This window comes from Rhinolophus sinicus, linkage group LG07 (assembly GCF_036562045.2).
Source record: "Rhinolophus sinicus isolate RSC01 linkage group LG07, ASM3656204v1, whole genome shotgun sequence".
Classification (NCBI taxonomy): domain Eukaryota; kingdom Metazoa; phylum Chordata; class Mammalia; order Chiroptera; family Rhinolophidae; genus Rhinolophus; species Rhinolophus sinicus.
Genome location: NC_133757.1, coordinates 52,755,383 through 52,776,279, shown reverse-complemented (window position 1 = coordinate 52,776,279; position 20,897 = coordinate 52,755,383). Strand labels below are relative to the sequence as shown.

Genomic DNA, 20,897 nt, shown 5'->3' with positions numbered 1-20,897 from the left:
GGTTTCTGTCACGGGCATTCTTCCAGTAATTCCCATGGATTAAATGCTCACTGTGAGGAGAATACTATGGAAACCAGTGAAGAGGCTGAGCTTAATCCCCGGGGGGATGGGAAAACCAGAGATGGTTTACGTGGGCCCAGTGGCATGAAGACAGAGAGGACATGAAGACTTAGGACTCCACAGCATGAGGTGAACATAAGGGAGGATATAAGCCCTTGCAGATCACACAATTGGGGTTCTGACTAGGTGTAACAAGAGCGCTGGGAAACCACCTGAAATTTGAAATATAATGGTTATCAACAACACTTTGCTATTCCAAGGCCTATAAGAACATGATATGAAATGTACCTATGAAGTTGCTTTGTTTTGTTTTTATTGTACACAAACAGCTCTTTAACCATCAAACTCTGTATGTGATGTGACCAGGCTGCTAATTCTCTCTTTTCCCCAACTACATCCCTCGGGCCTAAGGCAGGAAGAAAGGACTGTGGCTATGAGGTTGGTTGTCACTCAGAACCGATGACCAAGATGTCACATTCAGAGTGTGGCTTCTTATAGCAAAAAGCATCACCACTGTAACTCTTATTGAGACTTCTGAATCAAATGTTACCTTTTTTTTTTTTTTTTTTTTTTAATATCCAAAGAAGAACATCTGCTAGGATCAAAATCCTAAGCTTACAACCTTTCCAAGCTTCACGAAAAAGTAAATTTCATTAATGCTAGATTTTTCTTTCTGGAATAGGAAATACATTCTATGGGATATATTTGCTCTGCTAGGAGCAAGCCTTTTCTCCAAAGAGATTACCTACATTATAGGAATCAAAACTAAATAGGAGATTAGACGTACTCGCCAGAAAAACCCTTTAAACCCCGTTTCTGACATTTGAGATATTTGATTAAGCAGCTTTCAGTGGAGACGTATATAAAGAGCTCGGAAAGGTGTAGAACCAGAAGCTCTGTCCCTAAGGTCGGGGCAGATTTCAGGGAGCGTTACTTCACTCCAGCTCCAGAGGAAATATATGATGTTTAAACTTGATGCAAAGGTAGTGAGTCCAGAAAGATAAAAGTTCAGAAACTAAGAAAAGTGTTTTAAAAGGTAGATAAGACTTCATAGATACTACATCATCATCACACTTAGGATGCTGCAATAATATAAAAGAGTCACAGATTAGATTAAAATTCACATAGTTGAGTCACCATGTATTTCTCCATTTGGCATTCAAGGTCTCCTGTAATGACTATGCAATAAATGAGACACAATGACAGTGTTTCAAATATGGCATCTATTCAGTGCTTGAGGCTGGACATATAGGGTGGGGGTCTGGTCACCATCCTTCCACACTTCCTCCATAACAGGCCATGCTTCTCTGTCAATGTTTTTGTTCCACTTTATCACCAAAAAAGCCTAAAATTCCAACATGAATCTTAGGTTGCTATATTGTCATATTTCTTAGTACTTCTAATCGCAATTTGGGCTGTTGACAATTTAATGACAGCTTTTCCTAAAATTACTGGAAGAAACTACCTTTCAGCAAATACCTCTGACTGGGCAAAACATTCGAGTTTTGTAACCAAGAGTAAAATAGCTATTTCATTTTATTTCCAATTGTAGTCAAAGCAAAAAGTGTGCAGCTCGAGCTCTGCCTTGCAGTCATGGTTCTACGCCGAGCATTTAATCCCTTTTCTGCTCAGTATCCATTTATAAACTCAAGTCATGGAAAAGAACCCAGGAAAAGAACAAGATTGCCAACTATGCCTTTCAGTGGGACTTTCCATGGCTGGATGTTTAGGAAAACTACTACAAATCAAGATTCTAACTGCCGTGTCTTTGACTTAGCTTTTATCCAAATGAAATCCATGTGATGTTTTCAATAGTGATATACACACTTGGTCTCTGAATATTATACTTAGAAGCATGATTGAGAAAAGCACACTTACCGTATAAAAGAAGCAGATAAGATGATACCTTAAATTTGCCCACTACCTGCCCAAGAATAAAGAACTCCCCTGGAAACTGGAGCAATGTACCCATAGTATAGCGAGTGTGAGACAATAGAAACAATCTAAATAATGTGTTTTGTTTTCTTTTGTTTTGTTTTTACCTGGATTAAGAAGATATGAGAATAGGGAAATTTGGGTAATTCTGAATCTTCAGAACTATAAATACTCAAATCTTTGAGTCCTTGCCAAATTTCCTAACTACCTATGGCAAGAATTATACTTTTATATATTACATTTTAAATCACTCCCAGTAGAAGATATTGTAACATCTACAATAAAATATTAGTATCCAGAATACATATGTCCCTCAGTAAATAAAAATACAATAGAAAGATGGACAAAGGAAATGCAGACAATTCAAAGAGAAAACCTGAATGGTCAATAAATAAAAAAGAAGATGGTCACATTTACTGGTATTATGGGCAATGCAAATTAAAATAGTAAGATACAATTTTTCCACCCATCATATCGGCAAACTTGTAAGTCTTACACTAACAAGTGTTATGGAGAATGAAGGGAAACAAAACTACTTTCTCATCCCTTGCAAGTAGGAACATACATTGGTTCAAATACTTTGGAGAGTAATTTAACAATATCTAATAAAATTGAAAATTGGTACAGCAATTTCATTTAAAATATATACACTGAGTGAAATGGAAAAATCCACTCAGGTCTGTAAGGTGGAACATAAAATAATGTTTACTGCAGCATTATTTATAAAAGAACAAATTGAAAATAATTCAAATGTCTGTCAATGAGGAAAATAAACAAGTAAAATGTTGTATATTTATATGATGGAATGATATTTAGTATTTAAGAGCAATAAACCTGATTTATATATCTCAATTTAAGGAGGTCTAAAAATTTAAAACAGAGTGAAAATGCAAGTTGCAAAATGATAAATATAGTATAATATTTATGCAATTATGTAGTTCTTTGATCTCATATGTCTATGCAGACATTTAAAACTTGTAAAAAAAAAGTTATACACCAAATTTATGAAAACGGTTGCCTCTATCACTGGGTAGAGTAAGAGTATCAGAGCTAATGGGATGGGGGAACTTCTATTTCATACATAAGGTTTATTTCTTTCATTTAGAGACAAAGCTTGAAATAAATATGTCAAAATATTAGAAAATTTCAAAATTTAAAATTTTTTTCTGTTATTTGAAATTTCTCAAAATTAAATATGAAAACTGAAAACTGAAAAAAAAAACCAAAAAAACAGATTCCTGTTTTATCTTGGATCCACCCAGTCCTATACTGACATGAACCCATAATTACAGGAAATTTCCTCCAACAATTTTCAAGTACTTGCATAACATGGATTAAGCCATCGCTGGATGACTTTTTGGTGATGAAATATCCCATTTCTGTTTCTTCTAAAGCTATTGAGTGTGACAATAGAATGGGGGGAAAAAGCTGGGAAATAATAGTAAATATGTATTTCCTTCACACCAAGGCTTGAAATCTTCATTCCAGCTTGATAAGTCCTTCTGCTTAAGATTTGTCAAAACATGCTGAAGGTTTCTGCATTTTTCTCCCACTCACAATTTGAGAGCTGCTAATAATTTTTTAAACTCACATCAATAATGATAATAGTCACTAATATACTGCACTCTGCAATTTTCATAAAGTAGGAAGGAAGGTAGAACTTTGGCAACCTCATTGGAAAAGATTCAATGAAAGTACAGTGCACCCTATAAGAGACTTGCAAAGTGAGAATTTAACTCTGTGGTTACAGAAAACAAACATCTTCTGATGAATGTATATAATTCCAGCCCCTTCACACTGGGTGCATTCTATGGAAACCTGCATTCCAGTGGATATAACTGAACATCACGGATGCCCTGAAAGAACATGATACAGACCACAGGAGGAGCGATTTGGCAGGCTTCAAAACAAGAAGGGGTGGCTACAGAGTTGTTTAATAGCCATAAATCTCCTACTATTTTTCACAAAACATCATGTAAGACCACAGCTCCACAACTCATTCCCCATCACTCAGCTCAAGTGGAGTGCTTTGGCGTGCTCACTCACCCTTAAATCATACACTGTATAAAGTGATCCCGGGTCTGGGAAATGTGTCAACCTCTTTCAAGTAAAAGCAATCTTCACTTTTCATCACAATTCATTCCCTGAAACTGTGGTACAAAGCTGACTCTTCTAAAAACATTTGTGTGTTTTTTCTCGTAAGAAAAAGCATCACTCATTTAGTTATCAAGTATTTAATAATCACCTAGTATATGCCAAGCCCTGTGCTGGGAACACCGAGAAAAGTAAAATGAGGACCTTGATTGTATTCCTAACTCATCAAGAAAAAAATTATAACTATGATTAATACTGGTTAGTAAGAGTCACCAACTCATAACAGGGCCACCATTATCACAGAGCTTTGTCTCTGACCTCTATTATGGCAGCTGAATACTTGGGATAGTAATTATGTCCTTGCTTGTTACTTACTCAAACTAATAAAGAGCTTTCAAGACTAACTCTATTAACTCCCAAGATTAATATATTATTAACCCTTGTACCCAACATCCTGCAAAAAAAACAGAAAGAAGTCAATGCATGATGCTTGAATGAATGAAATATTTGACTGTCAAAGACAAACCATGTACCATTCACACAGAAATGTGAGCCAAGTTGCCAGAATCAGAGGTAAAGACTTGCCAGCATCTGAAGAATGAAGTTAGAAGTCAAAGAACCAGCCTGAAGTTAGTCGGGGCACCATGTCTTTCAGTGTGAAGCAAGACAGAAACCTCCGCCATATATGCATTGCATTGGCAATGACAGAGACAGGGATGGGAACAGAAACAGCCATATCTTTGTCCAGAGCTAGAAGCCAAGAAATTGGGAGGAAAAAAGGTGTAGGGGGTAGGGAGGGATGAGGGTGAGTGAGTAACCAAAGAACCAAGACAGAACCCAAAAGGATCAAAGACTGAATTTGGACAAGAGCAGGTCATTCAGCTGAGTTAGGACACTAAAGGGAAATTCAGACCGGAAGTCAGTCTAAGAAAGGGTAGGGTGTGGTGGGGGGTGGAGGGGACAGGGAGGGTTGTGCCAAAGGCCTCTCTGGAATAAGGAAACCCTTTGTTGGTAATAGCCTGGAACTTCCCATTGTTTTTATCTGCTCTAAAGGGGGTCCAGTTCTGCCAGTGCCTAAAATGGCATCAGGCCCAGAGTCCTAGTTCAGAAATATTTATGGGAGGAAGGGAGGAAGGAAAAGAACCAGGAATGGAAAAAAGAAAGGGCTATGGCTTGGGCATTTTGTGGGCATTTACATAAATAATCAAATCATAGATTGTAATATTTTTAAAAGACCTTACAAATAATCGAGAGCAGTGGCTTTCAAAATATTTTTCAGCAGACACTAATATAATAAGAAAAAATAAGAACCACCTAAATACTAGGCAATCTGAAAATAATCATAATTTCTTATGGCAACCAAATAAAATTACAATGTAAGAGAGAAATACATAACTATTTTATTACATAATGTTAAGTGAATATTAAAATGGTACACGCTGTTATTTTTAACCATGTAAAATTTGCCATAGGTAAAAGTTAATGAGCAAAGATCGAAAGATTTTTGCTAACAGTGTGATTTATGTCTTTGGTCCTTTGGGGCTGACATAACCAGTGGTGTCTGGAGTCAACCTGTCCCAGCTGTGTCAGTTATTAAACACAGCCATTACTGAAAATGAAATTATAGACACTTAACAATTGGATGTATTATATTAAATTAAAAGTCAAGTTAATATAACTCATCACTTCTTAATTATTTTACAAATTTTTACTATTATTTATGCCCTTGAAATTATTTGTGTCTGTTGTGGTTACATAGTGAACTGTTGTTACATAACAATGTGCTATTTCACATCTCTTCCCAACTCCATAATGACGTCACTTTGTTAGCCTGACATCAGCCATGGTGGGACTATTTACAGCAGAAATTGGCAAATGCTACAAATTAAGGATGGATTTTATTATTTTACTGATTTCCTAAACTTAAGAAAGTGATGAAAAAATGTTAATGATGCAGATTCACCATAAAGATATATTATGTCTGTAGCCATTACAATGTGAATAGAACAAAAAATGAGGACATATCTTTCCAATATTAAAGTATATATATATATATATATATATATATATATATATATATATATGATACAGTAAAGAAGCTGCTCATGTCATTGACAAAAGAGTGACGTTCTGATACACTCAGTAAGAAAGGAAAATAGTTGATTTTCCTGTAGCCGGAACTATACTTGTTCACCAATTGCAGCCTTAGGTTGGCTATGGATACATGAATTTGGCCAAAATAATTGAAAGTATTCTGTGAAAATCGATTAGCTGAATGGAATTTATAACAAAAAGTATTCTACATTTAAATTTTATTTGTAAATTGTGTGTTACTGATTTTTTTATATACATAAAAATTGCAGTAAGCTTATGTACACATCTACATGCATAATTGTTTACCAGAGAGCTGGTTGTTGACCATTTACCAGCACAACACTATATATAAGCCTTTTAAGTAACATCTGCAGCATGTGTGGCGCAATGGAGAAAAGGACTCTTTTATAGCCTAGGAATGGAAAGAGCAGTAAGAGAAAAGCTAATTAGGCTTCAAGGATTCTGTCCTTGACTTATTTACAACTCGGATATCCTCTACTTCTCTCTTCCCTATGCTCTGATGCCTTACTGACCAAGATTTAGAGCCAGACTCCATCTGGCTGTATTGACCTTGGGCAACTTACTTAAACTCTTTAAGCCATACTTTCCTCAATGTAAAATGGTAGTCATAACTATATCATGATGATAGTTGAAAATAGCTAATACTTATTTGTGCTTACTTTGTGTCTGGGACTATGCTAAATATTTTCCATGTATTAATTCATTCAATCTTCACAATAGTTCCATGAGGCAGTTATAATCCTATCCCTGTTTTACAGGTGAGGAAAAACTGAGGCCCAGAGAAATTACATCATTTGACCAAGGTCTCTTGTAGGTTCTTGGGTTACTAGTACTACATAGCAGAGCTGGGACACAAATCCAGGAAGCTTGCCTCTAGTGGCCACTGTCTTAACCATTATCACGTTATTCTGCCTCTCTTCCCAATAAAGATGAAGATTAAATAAGGTAAGAGACAAAGATCTTAGGATTGCTCATTAAATATTAATGATGATTTATTTTTACTTCACTCTAATTTTGTATCACATCTTGTCTCTTCAGCTAGATTTAAGTTTGTTGAGAAGTAGGGCTGTTTCCATGTTTTGTGGCTTCTCCTACCCTTCATAGTAGCTATGACAGGGGGATGCATATCATTTGTAATCAAATATTTATTACATGAATAAACTCTATTCCTCTCTTGTCAAGCAGAAAAGCAGCACTGAGATACCTTCTGAGGGCAAAAGCAGTGAGATCGTTAGCCAAGTACGAATCTGAAATCATCCGTATCTTCACGGCACTATTGTGATGGTCTAACTATCTTTAGTAAATAGCACATATGGCATTTCTCTTCTGGGTTTGTAAGCTGGACTTAGAAATAATATTAAGTCATGGTAGTCCTACAGGCTTGATTTATTTTGGCTTAAAAGAAGCAACTTGCCTCATGTGTCTCTCTTCCTCTCACAGAGTGTTTTTTTGTTTTGTTTTGTTTTGTTTTAATTCGCGAGGGGTACAGGTCAAGTTCTGTCCTTGGAACCAGAGTGGTTTTCCAAAATGAGGTGGAGCCAGCTCTGTCAAGCTAGGCCAGATCTGCTGTCAGAGCCTTTCCCAAATACATCAGACCCTCTGCTTGTAAAAATAAATTGATACCAATGTAAGAAATTTATTAGGAGATGACAGCCTGGTTCATCATGGAAATATGGAGAAAACATCATCCTTCAAAACTGACAGTTTATCCATCATGCCTCAGATTCCTGAGATAGAAGCAGACACTGTCACATACAATCCGCTGAGGACACGTCTTCTTGGATTTCCTTATGACAGGAAACTATGAAATAATCCAGAAGAAGGGAAGGACTTGTGCTGCCCTTAATGTGCTCAGCCATAAATTTTTAGCATTAGCAGAAGAAACATGTGGCCAAGGAAATGAATAATGGGGGAAATCAGGAGGTCTGGAATTCTCAAACGGCCCCTTCTTTTCTCTCGGGGGTGATGAACTGAGACAGGGTCAGAGAGGGTTACTGCACCACTGTGAAGGACATCAATCCCCTGTTATGTGTAAGGAAAGCCAACAGGTGGCAGGGCACCACTGCGGACGCACCACAGTGAGCTCTGTTGGAGGTGTGGGGGCCAGGTCATCTTTCCCTGCTAACTCTACAACTGTGGCGATGTTGCTTAGCTGGTGATTTGTATTGATAAACTTGAGACAATTTAGAAGGGTCATTTTAATTAGAAGTAAATGCAAGGATATTGGTGGGGCTCACAAGAGGCCTGATCTTTGCAGGCTTAATGAGGTAACCTACCCAGCCTCATATGAAATAATTGTGTATTGTATGAAAAGCTGCTTTGAAAAATATAATCGTGGTAGTAACTTGGAATGAAATGAACATGGTATTAAAAGGGGAAAAAATACTGCCAATTTTATAGGGCCTTAAAATATTTATGTTCTAAACTGGCATTCTTTGGAGTTTTGCTGAGTGTGGCTAGAACTAGGAAACTTTTGTAATGAGATACATGCGTATTCTTTAAATTTACTGATCTTTGTTAGCAAAAATAGAAGGTCATAAATGTGAAACGGAAATCTAAAAAAGGCAAGTACAGCCTTAATGGCCTTATATCCTAAATTCACTCTCTATATTAGAAAAACATAAAGGCATGGGAAATTTCATTTAAATGTGAAAAACATGCAAGGAATCTTTGATGTCCGTTTCTGCCTGATTAAGGTGTAGAGAACCTCAGCATGAATATGATATCCCAAATAAACTTGGGTTTTGTTACATTCATTGCTTTATGTGGATATGAATAGAATATGTACATTCTTGGGTTACTTAAACACAAATACAGAGTTTCGATCCAGTCCCCACAATAAATCCCTAAGAACAGCAGCAAAATAAATTACATGCTGATCAACTCCTGCTTCATAGGTAACAATGGTGTTTGGAAAAACACAGCGAGTCTGCAATTCGTAGACACTGAATCCTTCTCTAAATGCTCTCTTCCTCGAAAAGAGGTAAGTGAACTCCTAGTTGTTCACATTTGTTTCAATCTTCCTGATTCCCTGTCTCAAGAAAGACCTAAAACTCTGTTGACGCTACATGTCCAAATCAAATATATCTGTGTTTCCTTTTGCTTTCTATATAAGTGCATGCCAGCATGACTATATTCATCCAGAGTTTATTTCAATATTAGTGGAAAACAAGCCTTTTTTTTTTTTTCCAGTTTAATGAATAGCATCAGTGTCTGCCTTTTAACCAAAAATGTGACCTTAAACTTGATGGATCTCACCAGAAGGCACATTTTCAAATTATTTTTCTATTGGAGGTTATGAATATCGTTCCCCAAATTATTGTGACAGCTGCGGAGGGAAAGCCTGCATCGCAGATACAGCACCTTAGAAACAAAACTCAACCGAACAAAATGGTAGTTTCATTTGTGAAACAAGAAAAAGGGGACAAAAAAGCAAGCATGAGCCTTATGAGGGGGGGGAAAAAACCTCCTTCGAGCTTTCCACAACAGGAGAAAAGAGTCATGTACTGCAGCTGAAATTCCCATACTTTTTTGTTACTAGCATTTTTGTTTCCAAATTATTCTAAATTGGGAAGGTGAAGGCTGAGCATTACTGATTCCAAAACACTCTAAGAGGATATCTGATACATCTTCCTTATTAAGGATGATAGACTGTAATTGATGTGTCTGGTGCAGGGCCAATTCCAACTTTTCGAGAACGCTGCTTAATGTGCGGACATTATTTTTGGACTACTGAATGCCAGAAAATAATGAGCTGGCATTCAACTTTGGTGAATAAGACCCTGAATTTTCATCTAAAAGCAGTTTTGAGTTATTGCTGTAGATAAGGTGTAACTGTGCAAGGGAATTTTATCCATGTTTCTCCCATGAATCATAAATGAGGAAAAAAATTACAGTCTAAATTGCACTTAAAAGGAATCAAGTCTTTTCATGTCATACATGATTTATCAAAATGATCTCATTTTAAGGGGACTGTGGTGTGTCTTGATTAATCACATTAGGAAGCGTGATGAATGGTCTCTTTAATGGTAACTCAGGATTTATGGGCAAGATCCCGACTCGAACCAGAAGGGTAAGAAGTAAAATATACAATAGATAGCTAATGCAGATAGGGTGTCAGTAATGCTCTGACTTGCTTTAAAATTATACGGGGAGCCTCAGCTTCAGGAGATCTGGCTCCACAGGTGTGGGGGCGCAAACGAGCTCTGCACAAGAACTTGGGAGTGACCACGAATCCAGTGTACCCCTTCCCGAACCTGCGGCAACGCGAATGAAATCACCCTGCCGGACCATTAAAAGAAGGTGTCGTCTGTGCAATGTGGACAAATCGCGGAAATTCCTAATAGGAAGAGGGGGACACTGCCTTTTGAGATCAGCGCTCCTTCTCCTGTTGCCCTATTTCAATATCCTCTTCACATTTCGCTTTAATATCCTAAATGCCTTTTTTTTTTAAGCCTCCTCTCGTCTGCCCCCACTAATTTCCTCTAAGGCTGACAGATCAGAGGCTTTCCTCGAACTGTTCCTTTTAGAGCTGAGGAGCCCTCCTCGTAATCCTCCTGCTTGTCCGCAATTAATCCTTCCAGTTGCCACATTATTAACACCACCACCCACAGACAGAGGAAGCCCGGACCCACTGGACACTGGCTCCCGACTGAAGCTTCAAAGGTGCCAATCACACCCTCGTCAGAAAGGTGCCTGCTGTCAGCATCAGAGGTTTCCATCCTCTCCTCCCTGCTGATCAAACATTCTTCCTCAGAAGATTAATTCAGAGTCTCCGCCCATTTCCTCCCATATCCTCTTTCCCTTTTCGGTTTACCCAACGATCCATCTTTGCCTCAAAAAGGGAAGCCACGGATAATAGAAGCCCTTTCAAAACAAAAGCTGGGCAAAGGCAAATTTAAGTCCCAGCTGTTATCAACTTTTTTTAAACTCATTTAAACACCTTAAGGCAGTGAGGATTAGGACCCGGCCTGAGATGCCATTCTTTGATCAAAGACCCCAAGACTTTACACAAACATAATCAGAAGGCAGTGGACGCCTCTCTGAAGGCTGAATTGATTTGTTTGACTGCAGCGCCTGGGATGGGCAGAAAAGCTGCACACTTGTTTTCGACGCCCAACACACATATTACCAGGCCAAGTGACTTAGAAATTATGTATTTTTGTCTTATGTCTTCATTGGAGCAAAGTCTTTTGCAGATTCAGACATAGTAGCTGTGGGGAGAGGGTGTGGAAAGTGGACTACACGGGTGCTTGCCGTAGCCTGTTCCCCTGGGGGCAGGGAACAGAGAGGTGAAAGCCCAAGAAAGGGAGGTGAGAAAGAAGCAACTCCATGGTCTCTGAGGTGGAGCAAAAGTAACTTCACCGAGAAAGACCTGTGTTTACATTAGCCAGTTCTACTGTAATCTTCTCCATCAATTAGTAACATAGTTACCAGTCCCTGTCTATTAAAGTGGTCTTAGTAAGAGAACCAGAAAAGTCTTTATTGCGAATTCACCTGGTGTGTCTGTTCACTGGCCCTCAGAAAAGGGCCCTTTTCTGAGGGCCAGTGAACAGACACACCAGGTGAATTCGCCAGGTCTCTCACCATCCATCAAAGGATTTTTGGACCAGATACTAGGACTGACTCAATGTAAAATACTCAATAAAGACTTTTGGGATAGCTGAATAAAAAAAAAAATTAAATAACAGCTCAATAGTATTTAAACTGGTATACATATCTAGAAGTAAATAATTTTGAAGCTGCATAATAAAGAAAATATTTAATGTAAAGGTTCAAGGGACAATTGAAAATCAATATTCAAGCATATGAAGATGTCTTTATAAAGAGAACGTTAATCAGGTTTTTGTCTTTGGATGGGGGGGGTTTGGAGGGTGAGGTTGTTTTGTTACTTACACTACAGAGATACCATCAGAAAGTGAAAGTAAAGCCATACATAATTAAGAATTCTTCACTGATATGATTACATTGGGGCAAGTGACCACACATTTTCATGGTAGGTTGTAGAGTCTCCCTGTTGAAAACTTCAAAAGGGAAAAATTTCTTTTTTGGTTGTAAGGGATGAAATCCAATGCAAAGTACTTTGGAAAATAAATGGTGAGGTGGGGCTTTAACGATTCTAAAGGTACAGAGTTGCACATATGGTTGGATGCAAGTGCTGAAACTTATCAGCAGGACTTCCACAGCTTTGTGCCCCTCCGTGCTAGCTTCAGTTTCCCCACATGGTGACTGCCCAGGAGCACGAGTTCTGTATCTCACCATCTTCAAAGACAACAAAAACAGCTTCTGTTTCCTTAAAGTTTCAAGCAAAATCTGGGAGCGCACGGCCTGTTGGGGTTACTGCCCATCCTTGAACGAATCTCTGTGGTCAGGAAAAGAAACTGCCTGGTAGAGCCTGACCACGTGCCCATCCCTAGTGCTAAGGTAGCGACTGGCCCCAGGAGAGCAGTACAGATTAAAGGGAGCCAGGTGGTGGCTCCCCGGAGGTGACTTTGTTCTGGAAAACAGTGTGATGGGTACCAAAAGGGCCAAAGGAGCAAATTCCTCTTCAAAAGCACACAACTTCCTAAGTTAGCCTTTTGGAGCCCCTCACTGCACGCCAGAGACATTCAAAATATCTCATCACCATCTTTGGGCAAAACTGAGCCTGCTGTTCAATAGCCCAATCTGAGTCACCACCAACACCAACAAAAAAACTCCACATCTTCCCCAGAAGGTCTTCCAGATGTCACACATTTTAAAGCTTTCAGGCTCTCAGTTGGTACCACACAGCTGTAACATACAATTATTTATTAACAAGCTTAGGTATCCCACAGAAGATTAAATAAGAACAGCTATAGCAATCTAAAAGAAACAGCATGAGGGAAGGGCCAAGGACAGCTGCTGGAGTCGCAGTGCAACATGGGAAAAGGAGACTGATGACACAGACAGAGAACTAGACCACCAGACATCACAGCAGAGTTTTGGAATGATAACACCTCGTCCTCCTACCCTACTCCCTCACACATATATATGTCAGTAGGATAAAGTTAAAATCAGTTTAATGTTTCCTGCGTAAATCAGGAATTATATATTGAATTATTAATTAACATGTATCAAGCAGCTACTGGTACCGGCCACTGGGATGAGACATCATTCCCATTCTGTCTACACATGGAACAGATAACACCACAAGAGAATGAGCGACCAGTATGAAAGCATAGCACAGGTACATGCTACGAGAACACCATGCTAAACACTTTGTATCCTAATCTATGTAAATGTCAAATGGAAAACGTCCAGGAAAATAAATTCTAATGCACATCTCTCATTTTCCAAAGGCATTGCCCTTTGGAAATCTGTCACTCAGCCCTCTTTTTTCCTCTTTCTAAAAGTGATGGCAAGCATGCTTGCCCTGAATGCATCCAAGAATCCAGGTCATTGCTATCTTAGTAGATGAGGACACTGTGTTCTGGGCAGCTCAGGTGATTCCCTGAAGATCAGTGTCATCTATAAAACCAGGACCCTGGCACACTTAGGACTGGCTACGACATTTGTGTTTTATATCCCCCTAGGGACCCAAAGAAAGTAGGCAGGGTTCTCTGCTTAGCAACTCAACAACACCCGATGTGGTGACTAAAGCAGGATACATTCCAATGCTAGGCTACAAAAACTCTTCTGAGCTAGAGCCCATGTGCTCTGTTTCTCTACCAGACTTAGCTAAAATCTGAAGAAAAACCAAGCAACTTGGATGACGACTTCTTAAAAGGGTTGCAGAATGAGTGTGTGTGCAGTATATATGCATGCATGTTGATTGTAGAGGAGAGGGTAAGCATATCAAAGACTTTGAGTTCCAAACACAGTCTTTCTTTGTAAAGCTAATAATAATCCCTGTTATATGAAACTTCCTAGATAAAGGCTTTTTTTTGTCCTATCTTCTCCCAAGTAGCAGAAAACAGATACCTGTCTATTCTGGATATCCAATAGTCTCATTACTCTCTAGATTCAAACACATTACCTCTACATCATTAAACATTAATTTTCACAATATTAATGGTTTTATATTACAACATATAGTTGATGTAGGAGAATGGAGTCGAGAAAAATGGTGGAAAATGTTTTAATAGTCATTTGAGAAATAGCCCCAAAACATCTTTACTCCTTTCTTTTTTCAAAATTCTTTGATAATCATTTACAGAGCTATTCATGAAAAGGGCCTTTTTTCCTTATTTTATGCTATCAATAATTGTTGACATGACAAGTTTCATTCATCTAAATATAGATTGTGTAAATCTATTTCCTTGACAGATTGCAGATCCAAACCTGTGAGAGAATACTACATGAAAAATGGCTGACCAAGTGTCACGATCAGTAAGTCTTAGGTGCGATGCAATGTGTCTAATCATCCTAGCAAACTTATTCTCCCTGTGTTCAAAAGAAAATGCAAAATTGACTCACAGCTTTATTTTGTAAAGAAACCTACCATGAGCCTTTAAAACCTTGTCTTCAACTCTTCAAACACATTGTAGTCTAGAAGGATTCAGTCATTGACTATCCCATACATGAACCTATCCCAGTGACATACGAACTATCACATTCTGGGTAAATGAAATACGCAGGACAGTCCAAATGCCAAAAATTAAGAATGAACAGAAGGAGAAGACATCAAAGAAAGAAAAAAGAAAAAAATTAAAGAAAGGAAAAAGATGTTTTGGGGTTGTTTTTCAAATGAGAAATCCATTAAACTATGTTCCACCATATTTCTTGACTCCATTCTACTATATCAACTATATTTTTTACCAGTTATAAGACAGGAAAGCCCTGTATATTCTACAAACCCTCCTTTCCCTTTTCCCCAGTTCAGGATTTCTCGGTTCTGAAAGAAAACATAGTTACAGAAACCCAAGGTGGGGCATCCAGATGGCTCAGTTGGTTAGAGCATGAGCTCTTAACATCAAGGCTGCCAGTTCAATTCCCACATGGGATGATGGGCTGCACCCCCTGCAACTAAAGATTGAAAACAGTGACTGGACTTGGAGCTGAGCTGCGCCCTCCACAACTAGATTGAAGGACAACGACTTGGAGCTGAAGCCCTGGAGAAACACATTGTTCCCCAATATTCCCCAATAAAAACTTTAGGAAAAAAAAAAAAGAAAGAAACCCTAGTCTGCCTTCCTCAGCTCCCGTGTTTACCCTGCAACTGCTCATTCATGACCAGTTTACAGGAAGGTAAATGAAATGGCACTAAGGTAAGAAACACAACAAAGACATGCAACCTGGATGATTACAAAGGGCCAGGATCAAAAGGACTCTAAATAAAGATTATAAAGATTCACCGGGGAATGTGGGCCTATGGATTAGCCAGGATGAAGCAAACTCCACTACATTTCCTAAAATCAGCCCCTCTTCCTGCCATCCTCACCTTCACCAGTGAGTTACCATAGATTTCAATCAACAGAGTGAACTTGGTTTAGAGAAGACTCCATTCCTGGCCAAGTCACATAACATCCCACCCAAAGTGACGACCCTCAGCCCACCTTTTTAAAACAGAATTTGATCATGCCTCTCCTCTGCTTAAAAACCATGTTGTTATTTATGTCGCTCTTGGGAAAAGCAGAAAGCATCGCATGCTGCCTAGAAGGTCCTGTGCTCTGGCCCTTGTCTGTTTCTCCAACCCATCTCTTGCCTTCATCCCCTTGCCCCGGGAGCCAGGGCCTGGCCTCCTTCCTGCTCCTTCAGCGCCAGGCCCCATCCTGCCTAGGACCTTCCCACAGCCTCGTCTTCTTCCTAACCCCCCACCCCACCCCCGCCACCACCACATGTTTGCCTAGTGAACCTCTTACCTTTCAAGTATCAACTCCTGCATTACTACCTCAGAAAGATTTCCCTGACATCACTTTTATACACCCTTCTAGGGACCACATACTTCTTTTTTGGGACATACCAGAGTTTGTAATTGTATTTTATTAGCGTATTTTAGTGAGGTTCCTAGACAGTTCGCTCCTTGAGGGCAGGGTTCCATACCTTCTAAAATTCAGGCTCATAGTAGTTTCTCAATAAATATGTATTAAATGGTGAATTGAAAACACTGAACAAGCAGCATGCCTCAGCCTCCAAGAGCTGAGGATAATACTAAGCACATTTCTTCCCAGACTAAGTCACCCTCCATATTGCCCTCTGGGGTGATCGTCTTCCCACAAACAGAGCTCATAGATGCAGAAAAGGTGGCACATACGACCCCCCAATGCTGTAACTCCCCACGCACATGCTCATTTCAAGCCCAGCCTGACTGTGAAAGGACTTCACGTTACAAGAGATACTTAGGCCAGAAGGAATCATCGAGAGGCTTGTTAGAACAAACAAAGGAAAACCTCCTTCCTGCACTTCAGGCTGATCTACAAACAGAAAACACAAAACACAAAACACGAGCACATTGTTTTCAAGATGCATTCAAGGGACTTCAGTCCAGAATTTGGGGTCTGGCAAAACAGAGCCTGGCCTGAGTGACTGTGGCAGTAGCGGCTTTGCTCAGCTTCCCTTTTGTTATACTGTCTTTCTCTGTCCCCTGATTAATGAGTAATAAAAAGTTTAATCTGAATAAAGCCACAGGCTTGACCTCAGGAGTGAAGGCAGCGTCCCTTATCACCGTCCTTCCACTCCTGCAGAGCCCAAAGGTGAGGGCTGGGAAGGGGACAGAAGCTGCCTAAGGGTCTTCAAGGGCTGTCATCAGGAGAGAAAACTGAGTTGTAGTGCGGCCCTCTTGTCACAGGGCTCAGTTGGCAGAAGGGGGTGCTGCAGTGTAACCTATTTAGGATGCAAATGGAGTGCTTCCACGAGCTGCAGATGAAAGCTGCTGCCTGGCAGGTCCTCAGCAGTACTAAATGTTGGATTCCTGCTTGTCACTGCTCACTGCAGGGCATTAATAGAACTCAGAATGGTGTTACTAAACGTGAACATTAAAAAAAAACTGATAACCAAAAAAAAAAAAAAAAAAGGAGTGGCAATCCCACTCTAAGGGAATTCAGCTCACCCAGTACTCAGCTCTATGGTGACTTATGTATTCAAGATCTCTGGAGTTCAACAATTTTATTCTCTTTAGATTGACAACCATCTACCACAGACTTACTATCCAGTAAATCACAGAAAGATAGATGGATGGATGGATGGATGGATGGATAGATAGATAATAGATACATAAATTGAGACAGACAGAGAAGGGAGGCAGAAAGGCAGGAAGGGGAAGAAGAGAGAAAGGAAAAAAAGGAGGGAGGCGGGAGGAAGGGAAGAAGGTAAAAAGGAAGGGGACCGTTAAGGCCCTCTGTGTGTGTCTTTGTACAGCAAATAAAAAAGAAGGAAGAGACCTACAAATGAAAAGGTTTTATAGACAGGGCCAGGAGAAGTGAGTGCTGGAGGGAACCTCCCTTCCTCTGGATTGAATTTCCATAGAAGTGGGAGAAAAGCATCAGAACAAAACCCCCAGGTTCCCAGCACCAAGCCAGCTGGTACTTAGGCTTTATTTTCTGACCAAGTCAGGTGCTCCTTCTGCCAAGCGAGTTTTCCCTTTTCCCTTTACTTCAGCCACTTCCTGTTTCCTTCAACTGGAACTCCCCAAGACTCATCAAAAACACGATTTAATTACATCTCCAAAAGAAAAAAAAAAAAGGGAGGAGTGTAAACATGACTCCTTTTTATCTCCTGATACATCTGGACAAGTAGACAATGTGCTAAAACAAAATAAATCTGCCCTGACAGTCACATCAAAGAGTTCAGCGAGGGGCTTGCAGCTACTTAAAGCACAGGAATTCTGTTGCTAAGCACCGGCCTACAACTTATCAGGCCCTGGAAGGAACGCTTGTTTCTTTCTTTCAGGGGGAGATGAGGAAAGTTAGAGAGTGGGAACCAGACTGCAAAAGGAGATTGGGGATTTTCAGGGATTTTGAAGCTTAAAATGAATTGTGTGAAGAAAAAGGTTTTGTTGTATTGTGTTTTCCTTTTGACACACGGTCTATATTTTGAAAAAGGTAGTATGTAGAAACCTTCGAGAAAGGGTTACTTAGGACTCTTGTAGAAATAGGTGATCGCACAAAACACTTCTGTACAAATCTGCACCCTATCACATTGCTGTGAATTTCTCTGTTATGAGGCAAGCCTATAGCTAGCTCAGGGGTCTGCGGAAATATCTCACATTCACCAAAGTCAAGAGTGAAAAAATCCTTAAGTCGCCATAGTAGTAAATCATCCAACATCACAAACCACAAACATTTTTTTCTAAAAGGCAGGAAATGGAGCATCTACTCCAGCAAACACAAGGCGCAAAGAAAACAGAAACTCTCCCAGAAAAACCAAGTGTGAACTGCCATGTGCAATGAAATAAATCCAGCCAGATGACCCAAAATACACACACAGTCTCACAACTCGAGTTTTCATAGTAAAACACAAAATGGAACTGATCCTGAAATAGAGCCAACACCTTCAGGCTTCCCCCCACACACACCCAAAGAATATACAGAAACGCACGCTGTGAAATTCAGTCGTAGCTTCATCCCATATGCTGGTTCTCCAGAGGGAGCAACAGGGAGAGTTTCCTCTTCCCATGAACATATGCTCAGGTGGGAAACTGCCCCACTTCTTCCCTCTAGCATGGCCACTAAATTTAGCTATGCTGGGAAATATGAATTGGACGTGAAACGGCATTGCTGATAAGTACGCTCCATGAGGACCTGGGAGCGCTCTGGGGAAAAAAAAACCCACACACACAAAAACCAGTTCAGAATAACCCACCAGTTCTCAATATTCCCCAGACACTGCCAGAGAGGTTTTGCCCTTGCAACAGAGGGGCTGAAAATGTGCAGATGCATTATTCTGGCCTAGGGAAGCCAGGGGCTTTTTAAGTAAACAAGTTCTTCTCTTTGCTTGGATCAGAGGAAACAAATTCTGAAACTACAATGATCTCCACACTGGATAGCTATCAACACCATGAACAATTACCAAGTCTGTGATAGTGCACAAATAAATAACACTTACCATTATCTCTAGCGTGATCATATTTATTAAACAGTGACGGAGGGCAGCAGTAACCATTTTTATTGTCCCATATAGCTCCTATTTTCTAATTAAACAAAAGGTTATTTCTACTGTTAACATCGCCGTTTGTTGGGTCTTACATAACACTGTTTGCCAAGCATGACAGAATGTAAGAAATTATGCGCTGGGGTGGTTTTGTTTTGGGCATTTTTTTTATGTTTTTAATTTTGCATGCTACTTAGAAAGCTCTGTCGGTTCATAATCAAAGCAAGAGGCCATTGTGTGGAGAATTCATAAATAAACTTTGGCAATTTTTCCTAAAACATGATGAAGTAAGCACTTGGTCCTACCCTTTAGATTCAATCCAAGGGCAATGGTCTGTATTATTAAAGATATAGGTCAAGCCAGCGTGCGCTTCTCTGTCCTGTGGGATGTTTTAGAAGCTGCTGTCACATTACTGAGATCTGTTCTGTGGCTCCTAATTATTCCTCTTGGCAGCTTCGGATTTCAAGTGATTCCTCTCCCATGTATGTAAAAATTTATAAGCTGTTTCACAGAACAGCATGAGTTACTTCCTTGTTGTTTGTAACTGCTCAAGATACCAACTGGGAAAATGCACTAATTTCCCTGGTAAGGATAACGGTAACTTAATAAAATGTGCATTATGTCTTATGCATACCACAATAATCCTTCAGATCAACATTTCCATTGTAATTTTTTATTTCAATACAACTCTGCGTGCAGGGTGATCTTTCTCCTGAGCATCTTAACAACGGGAAAAAAAACACAAAAAAAAAACAAAATATGGATTTCCTCCTCATCCTTAAAATTGAATTTGGTCCAGAAACATGTATGAAATTGCCACTATGTGCAAAGGATGGAAGGAAAGAAGCCAGTGTTTACTGAGCATCTACTATGTACTTGGCACACCCACGTCAGCCATTTTATTTAGTTCCCAAAACAACTCTGTGTGGTAGACAGGTATATCCATAGAGAAACTGAGCACCAGGACCCCACCAAAGAATTCCATTCTGATTCTATATTCCAAGTCAGCCTGACTCCAGCACCAGCTCCTTGCACCACACTGAGAAGAGTAAACCGTGCTGGGACTTAAAGCAGCCTACAGTCTAGTGGGAAGGAAGAAGATAAGTTAATAACTGAAACAACAGGAGGAAATGCTCCAAGAAGGGTCCAAACAAAATAGCCTAGGGGCGGAATGCTGGAAGAGATTGTGTCTGTTTCAGGAGAAAGGCAGAGAACCTGGTACAGCATTTGATTTTCACAACCATGTGAAGTTAGGTTGGAAAGGTATTAACATCCCTATTCGACAGATGAGAAAATGGAGACTTAGAAGAAGTGAGGAGACTTCCCCAAGAGTTGATGACTTGCCCCGGGTAGAACACAGGTTTCCTGCCTGCTTTGCTGCCAAGATCAATGATAATAATATCCTGACTTTTTAAAACACCTTCCAACTGAAGACACCTTCCCTAGTCAGTAACCATAGACTGTGTTTAAATTTTGCGCCATCAGCCCGGATCGCCCCTACAAGTAGCTGCATGACTTTTCTAGATTTCAAAAATCACCAAGGGTCTGTCTCTACAGGTGGTATATGTAATGATGTGTGAAGATCACAGATCTCACAGACTATTTTTAATTATAAAAATTTACAACTCTTTAAATACCACCAATCA

The 20,897-nt window shown here is 39.6% G+C and overlaps 1 protein-coding gene across 1 annotated transcript in view; it reads right to left on the bottom strand.

Moving 5' to 3' along the window:
• Nucleotides 1-20,897, bottom strand: part of LRMDA (leucine rich melanocyte differentiation associated) — a 1,023,793-nt gene that overhangs the window by 214,460 nt on the left and 788,436 nt on the right. The gene's annotated exons all lie outside the window — the stretch shown is intronic.